This window comes from Trachurus japonicus, chromosome 19, assembly GCF_045865225.1.
Source record: "Trachurus japonicus isolate A0001 chromosome 19, Traja_1.0".
NCBI classification, from domain to species: domain Eukaryota; kingdom Metazoa; phylum Chordata; class Actinopteri; order Carangiformes; family Carangidae; genus Trachurus; species Trachurus japonicus.
This window is the reverse complement of record NC_140925.1, coordinates 23900257-23908748: the sequence shown is the minus strand read 5'-3', so window position 1 is coordinate 23908748 and position 8492 is coordinate 23900257. Positions and strand designations below refer to the sequence as shown.

General features: G+C 40.5%; 1 pseudogene across 1 annotated transcript; it reads left to right on the top strand.

Moving 5' to 3' along the window:
• Positions 1–3715: 3715 nt before the first annotated feature.
• LOC146968139 (neurexophilin-1 pseudogene) lies at positions 3716–5116 on the top strand (annotated as a pseudogene). The gene is made up of 2 exons (XR_015034435.1): positions 3716–3835; positions 4391–5116. The product of XR_015034435.1 is annotated as a neurexophilin-1 pseudogene (transcript).
• The last annotated feature ends 3376 nt before the right edge of the window (positions 5117–8492 follow it).

The following is an 8492-nucleotide window of genomic DNA, read 5'->3' as shown; positions in this document are numbered from 1 at the left end:
AAAATGAATGATCTGATCTGGTTGAGAAGGGCAGCAACAATACTATCCATGCAGAAATGTATGTTGCTCTTATCTTGTGTAAGAGGGATATCTCAAGTTGAACTTATCACTGATATTTCTCACAACAGAGTTGGAGAATCAACACGTAGGCTTTTCTTTATCTTTATTTTCAGCCAGTAACAGGCTACATGTCTTCAACAATATGTCTTATTGACTGAATATGATTTACAGTAATAACCTTCTAAGCAAATGCTTCACTAGTTTCCCATAATAGTGCCAGGTTTCCTGTAAACTGAGTATTGATAGAAAATAAGGATATAAACTCATTGTTGAATAGATGCCAATGTATGAAAGGGATATTTCAACATTTTGGCAAATTCGCCCATTGCCATAATCCCTGTAGTTTTAGGAGTAGGTTTGTTACCTTTAATTGTCACTGCAAGCTGTTTTTAGATCGGTCGGGCAGAGATGCGAGCTGCTCAGCTAACGCCGCGGAGGCTAATGGTAGCTATTTCCGGGCCTTCCCTCAAAACTCATCAAATACACAATTCACCAACTCCAAAATGCTCTGGTGGACAAGTTGTGACCTGCACATTCACCACGCTATGAGATAATAATGGAACATTACGAGACAGAGTTGTTTTCGAGGTAAATGCTAAACCGGTGATGTGCTGAAAAGAGACTCCTTGCCAAAAAACGACTGCACCCAACGGGAACGCGCATCGGCAGCTTTGCATTTACCAATGAATTTACCTCTAAAACAACTCTGTCTCATAACGTTCTGTTATTATCTTATAGCGGGGTGATTGTGCAGGTCACAACTTGTCCACCAGAGCGTTTTGGAGTTGTTGGATTGTGTATTTGATGGGTTTTGAGAGAATGCCCGGAAATCCCATGAGCCTCCGTAGCGTAAGCTGAGCAGCTTGCATCTCTGCTCTGCCGATCTAAAAACAGCTTGCACTGACAATTAAAGATAACAAACCTACTCCTAAAACTATAGGGATTATGGCAGCCAAAATATTGAAATATCCCTTTAACCCGCAGAAAAGCCATTTTCAGTCTTCTATATTTCTCTACACTGGCATGATCAGAGATTGAGCATGATGGCACAGAATGTAGATAGAGCCTATGTGTATTGAATCATAGGAGAAAGAATAAAACCTGCAGAGTGACCGGAGCAAAAGCAGACAGTGGGAGGACTTTCCAGGTAGGCCTACCCATTAATCCTACAATCTATACTCAAACAAAACCAGAGCAGATAATTAAATCACCTCCATTGGAATCATGTTTCTTCATCCTCAACTTCAGGCAAACTTGAAATAACACTTTAACATGACTGTTGATAAAGTGCACCAAAGGTTTTTGTTTGTCTGTTATTTGAGACACAGGGTTTTTAATCTCTGTTACTGGAAGTGATTGGCGTGCTTATTGTCAAAATTTGAGAACTGCAGCTGTAATTGCAATACCCCTATCTGGCTGTCAGTTTGTTAAGATCTTGCAAATGTGGATTTACCAGTCTCTTTCAGGATCAGCAGTTGTGTAACATGCCCACTCACTCATTGGTGCAGCTGTTGAATGGCATGTGAAAATATTTTAACATCTAAACAAAAACCCTGAAAAGAATTTAGATGATGACAAAGTGGTTGCCAGGGGTGTGGCACAAAAATGTGGACTTCCCCCTCAGTTATCACGTTATGACTTTTACAGTGAGTTGATACCATCCATAATTCAATTGTTTACTAAACAGATTTAAGGACTATTCTTCTAAAATAGCAGTAAACATATCAATTGTGTAGTATGGTGGTAAAATATCAACAAATCACTTCTTTGAATAATCTCAGAATACTGTATTTTCCAGCCTCAGTGTTGTTTACTTGGCTGAGTCAGAGATTTAGTTGGGAAGCACAGATATCACGCATAACATACTGTACTGAGCTACGAGTTTGTAAAACAATGCTAGATATGTTTGTACAGATCATGCACAAAGGTGATAAATCACAGTGAATTTCTTGTTCATGGGTTAAAGTTATGTGTGTATAATGACTTCTATATTAAGGACAACTAAATTACAGTTACAGTGTGTGTGTTCATTGAACTGATTATCTGTAATTCAGCCTTGTATCTGTTGTTGAACTCCACTTTTGAGTGTGTAACCTGCTAAAAAGGACAGAAGACTAGAGTGGAGGAGTCAGGGTGAGACACTGTATGTCCTGTAAATCAACCAGCCAGAACACGGAAAGTATTAGAAAAACAGCAATTTTAACATACAAGGACATTGCTACAACTTCTTATTGCTTAAAGGGACTGTGAGGAGTTTTGGAAAGCAAAGTGTTTTCACACTTCATTTCCAATGAGCCTCCGCACGCACGGCAAAATTCTTGGACCGGTACAAGGCGGATTAAAGCAAAAACATTTGCCAAGAATGTTTTCTTCAATCAAGAATGAAAGTTGGAGGTTGGAAGACGATCAGATACCGTCGTAGTTCCGCCCATAAACGGCGATTCGGCGACGTTATTCCCATGACCCGCCAGGCAGCGTCCGCAAAACCGAAAGTAGGAAATGCTGGGTGAGCCGACCACTAAATATAATAACAAAATAACTATAAAGAAAAAACTATATTTATCGAAAATGGACCCATTAACAAGTGTGGGTAACGTAGATTCATCCACATTAACATGAGACTCTTTTATAACCAAAAGCAAACTCCTTGGGGTCTCTTTAAAGTGAGATTGATACAGTTACAGTTACAGATACGGTTTCTGTTGCTGTTGTTCTTTAGTCAAACGAGTTTGATGCTGTGGAAAAGAATTGGTTGGAATATGTGCATTAACTTGTGGTACTGTAATGGAGGTGGATGATGCTTTAAATGAGCGTACCAGTATAATCAGACAGCAGCAGCTAAGACCTCAACTTAAAGGGATAGTTCAGCTTTTCTGAAGTGGGGTTGTATGAGGTACAAATGGCCACCAAGTATAATATCTGCAGTACAAACCCCCCCCCCCCCCCCCACCCCACTGAGAAACACCAGCGCTGCACCGAGACACAGGCAGTACACGGTTGTGAATGAGGGGACAATTACTCAGCATATTTTTGCCGCCTACGAGAAGTCCTGTCTCAAAATAATACACCAGTTCAAGAGTTCGATATAAAGTAAAAATTGACAATGCATCAGCTGGTCGGAAAAAAAATTTGTTTATCGGGAACTAACCAACTCACTCAGCACTCCTCCACACAGACACACTGCATCACTCCACCTCTTCCACACACAGCTGATCCAAAGAGCTGATAGGCGGACTGCGACTTTAAACTGATCATTTCTAAGTAGGCTGAACATCATAATCTTACCACTAGATGGCAGTATTATACTGTCTTGTTTGCCTCTAAAACCCAATTAAAGAAAAATATTGTCATTTAATCAAGTGATAATCAATGTTCTCATCACCCAGACAATTATGCAAAATCATTTTTAGTGACAGAAAACAAAAGAAGGACTACCAGCATGAGATACAGTGTGTGTGTGTGTGTGTGGCTGGGCAGGAGGGTGCATAAAGGGAGAGAGGGGGTGGGGGTGGGGGGCTGAGAGAGAGTGTAGACACAGCAAAACTGAGTGTTAAAAGTCTTCAGATGTGAGAAAGCCTCCCAGTGTGTGTGCTGGGAGTTGAGGCTGCAGCACAGGTTTTACTGTGTTTAATGAGGCTGCAGCCGTTCAGCATGGAGCCTGAATGAACTTCACATTGGAGTGGATGGATCTTCTGATAGGATTTCATGAAACATGGAGATGCTGCTCACCAGTCATTGCTTTGTCTGGATACTTCTGAAAGGAACCATTTGTTTGGTAAGTAAAAAAAACTGGAGCCATTGAATTCTAATGTGATGCATGTAAAAACTGAAGGAGAGAAAAGCATTTCAATGCTTGTGTTGTGAGATACGACGTTTCACACAGACAATTTGTCTTTCCCTTTTGAGGCTTAGTTTGTAGTTACTTCACAGCTTAATTTACTTTTACACAAATCAAAATATGGTGTATTTTTAGAGATAAAGCTATGATAGTATATGTACCGTTAGATTGCCTACAAGATATTTACATGAAAATTGTGAAAATATATTAAAAGCTAATATTACTCACAACAATTCTTTGATTCTGAAGAACTTTTTTTTGGCCACATCTCTAAAATCAAACAAAATTTTAGATCAAAACTTACAGTTCTTCAGTATTTTCCATTTATTGTTTCACCTCTTCTTTGTTATGTATAATTTTGGAAATTATTTATGTGGGATTTAGTGTTTGTTTTTATTTTAGGGATATGTTTAGTATTTCTGTTCTATTTCTCTTGTTAGTATACCCCCACTTATACTCAATGACTAATTTCTCCCTTGGTTTTCTGTCTAGTTGGTTCTTGGGCAAAATTGTCATGGTGACATAATCTTTGCTACGAGGGCATCATCTGAAGTCAACAACGATCAACAACCTTCTTCACAGAAGAACTGGGCATTTCAAACGAGGAGTCTGATTCAAAACAGCAAACTACCCATCAGTCCCCTCAGCCCTCATTCCAAACAGGGACTTAGGGAAATACTCGGGGGGAACTCACAATCCCCCTCCAACCCATCCTTGAAGATCAGGCTTCGGCCAATCATGAAAGTTCAGGGAGCTTCAAAATTGTCCAGGACGTTCAGTTGGGGAGACTTTTACTCAAACATCAAGACAGTCAAACTGAATTTGCTGATAATGGGTAAGATTGTGGATCATGGGAACGGCTCTCTTGGAGTGTATTTCCGCCACAACTCCACTGGTGTGGGCAACGTCTCCGTCAGCCTCGTCCCACCAATGAAAGAGGTGGAATTCGACTTGGAGCGCCAGAGTGTCATCAACCCCAAGGACTCAAAGACATTCAACTGCAGGGTGGACTACGAGAAAACCGAACGCAACAAGAAGGTGATTCTGTGTAACTACGATCCATCCAAGACGTGTGCTCAGGAGCAGACTCAGAGCCATGTCACCTGGATGTGCTCCAAACCCTTCCAGGTCATCTGCATCTACGTGTCTTTCTACAGCACAGACTACAGGCTGGTTCAGAAGGTCTGTCCAGACTACAGCTACCAGAATCCAGGTTAAACACAGGTCAAGCCAAAGACACTGGGAACTGTGTTTTAATGAAGAGCAGCTATGAATTAGTCTGTCAGATTGATTAGGATGTTTTTGAAGTGTTGCATTTCAGTAGATGTTATTTTAAGTCTTAAAATTTACCAAATAATGTTAAGTATATGTTTTGTTTGTTGTAGACTACAGGAGTTGTATTAGCTTGTTTTTGTTCAATGAATGTAATTGATGCTGCAACTAGAGATCATTTCTGATAAAATTGTGAATTAAACATTTATTATGATCTTATATTCGTCTCCAGAGTAAAAACATAATTTGATAATTCAATTATTTTCCAAGCAAAAGCGGTTCAATTGCTTCTCAAACTTCTGACCCCGTTTGAAAACCTTACCTTGAACTCCCAGCCACTGTGACAGTTTTTTTTTTTTATTATTCTTACTCGAACATGCTCAGTGTTAAACTTTATCCAGTCCCTAGTTCTTTAACCTTACTATGGATGGATGGATAGATGGATGATTACCAACATTTCAAAGTTTAATTTGCTATTACTTTGGATAATTATGTCATGTCCTCCTTCACAATCGTTCATCTATTTTCTCAGTACTTTTCCAATTATGCAATGAAAAATAAAAGAAAGGTCCTCTAAACCAAATGGGCCCACTGAAGCTCCAAAAGGGCAACATTAAAAAAAAGAAAGAAAAGATTTCAATTTAATTTCAAGAGCATTTCCTTCATAATCTATTTATTGTGATCACTATTTGGAGCTAAGCTACAGGAGGATCTTAATTCATGACCTTTTGTTCAAACTCATCTACTCAGTTTAGTCCTCGTGTAGGATTCAAATGATAAAATGTTCTCACCTAAGTATCAGCCTGATCAGGTTATTGATAATATAAATGAACCCCATTAGGAATTCATTATTTCAGCTGGCAGAGGAAGTATACTGTTTATTTCACGGACTCATCAAAGTGATTGATTATTGATACACGTGTGCTCATCAATGGTCTATTCAATGTTGTTACTTCTGCCCACATGTTGTTGTGTCAGCTGTTTTCATCTTGAGTGCATATTTTGTGTGTAAGCGCTTGTTGGCCTGCAAGATATATGATTACATGATGATTCCATAGTTAACCTGTGGCAATTTGAATTTCTTAAAGGGATAGTTCACCCAAAATTCAAATTTCACTCATTATCTACTCACCCTCATGACTAAGAGCTGTGAGAATTTTCAGAGTCCTCCGTGCCTTCTCTGAGTTACGGGGGGGGGGTCCGCGCAGCAGTATTTGTCCATATAATGGTTGTCAATGGATACCAACTTTCTTCGTCCAAAAAGACACACCAAAAAACATCCAAATACTTCCATACTGCTCGTCTGTAATGTCCCTCTTGTATTGAAGCCCTGACATGAGAAATTGTTCTGCCAGTCACAGGAAGAGCAGTGAACTGAGACACTGGGAGCTTACGCTACAAACAAGCTTAAAATATAGACTTATTTAATTTTTTTCGGAACAATTTCTCATGTCGGGGCTTCAATACAAGAGGGACATTACAGACGAGCAGTATGGAGGTATTTGGATGTTTTTAGGTGTGTCTTTTTGGACGAAGAAAGTTGGTATCCATTGACAACCATTATATGGACAAATACTGCTGCGCGGACCCCCCTATAACTCAGAGAAGGCACCGAGGACTCTGAAAATTCTCACAGCTCTTGGTTGACATGAGGGTGAGTAGATAATGAGTGAAATTTGAATTTTGGGCGAACTATCCATTTAATGTGAGATGAGCCGTTCATTATAAGCTTCATCTTGTTGAACAGAAAAGTAGATGTGGATGTGTTAACCAGGCTGCTGCTGGCGTGTCTTAAAGTGGGTAGAGTTGGTATAGGAGGTTATAGTTAATTGTTTCAGGGAGCCCAGAGTTAGACAGATGGGCCACGTAACATGCTGGGAGTTTAAAGCATATTTGTTCCTGAGTTGTAACATATTCACTGTAGCAATTCCTCCTCAGCGAAAGGAAGTTTTAACTAGTAATGTAGTACAATAAATTATATGAACATTTTACATTATTACATTATTTCATTTCACAGTGGTGATTCAAGTATTTAGACTGTTTAGGTAAGTGTGAGTAAGAACTTTGGAGGTCTTACTATTAAATACTTTATTATTGGATTATTATTGCTGATTCATTAGTGAAGAAATAACATGTTGTTTTAGTTTGAACTATTAAAGCAGAAGTAAGCGATCCGGTGGTTTTGGCTAACTTCCTGTAAGCAGATGGAGTTAGCAGTCCCCGCCCTCGTCCCTACGTCACCACATTCACGCGCATCCCTTGGCTGCACACACAGAGAGGACCGCCCTTTTATGCCGTTCTCTCTCCTCATTGGATAAAGGTTGTAGGATACAAGAAGTTTTCTCCTCAGCTTACAGCAGAGCAGAGTGACTGACAGACCCGTGTTTCAGACCAACACTCTATATAAGTGATTGCTGTCGGAAGATTTGTTTGCTTAAAGTTTGCTGGGGCTTATTTTTCATTTTACCGTTTTACCGTTTTGTGACATGTCGGCTAAAAGGCATGATCACGTGACTTTCTGTGTAAAAAACATGACATCATAATACACACATGGCTAGAGGAGAGTTAAAAGACCATCATACTTTTTACTGGACCTCAATCGACCAAGGGAAAGTGGTATAATCTGATATTTTAAATCGGAGTTTTGAAAAAAGCGTCAAATCATCCAGCCCTCTCCCTCACGTATTTTACCCGGGCAGCGATGCACCATTCCTGGGGAGCGCTCTGGCAGGGCCCCCTCTCTGGTTCTCCGGGCCTGGAGCTTCTGGGACTGGTTCTGGTTTTACAGCTGCTGCTTGCAGATGATGATAATATTTCAACTCCAGTCAAGTCCCACTGCACCAGGACACCCACACGGACCCCCCCACACACGAATGCACGCGCATCATCGGGCACGCACGTCCACGTATTCGATTATTGCAGCGCAAACTTTGGACTAAGAAAATGAGAAAAAAATGGATCAGCTGGGCAAATTTTGATAAAAAGTTAAATCTGGTGAAAATCAGAGACCAAATCACTTCCTGCATCATCAGGCGGATGTAATCCCTCAGCTCGATCCCCCCAGCACGGACCAGCTGCAGCTGGGGGGGCGGTGAGTCCCCCAGGGCAGCGCGAGTAGCTTCACCCCGGCAGCAGACTCATATGGCGGGGCCGGCCGGAGAGAATGCCCCGGACTTCGGAGCCGCGTCCTCGCGGTAATATGAAGTGATATTTCAAAAATCACCCATAAACCTATACTTTGACTTCCCCTGATGTGAATTAAACCATGAAAATATAAAAAATATTTTTCTAGGACAACATAACCCCCAGGTGAAAACGTGTG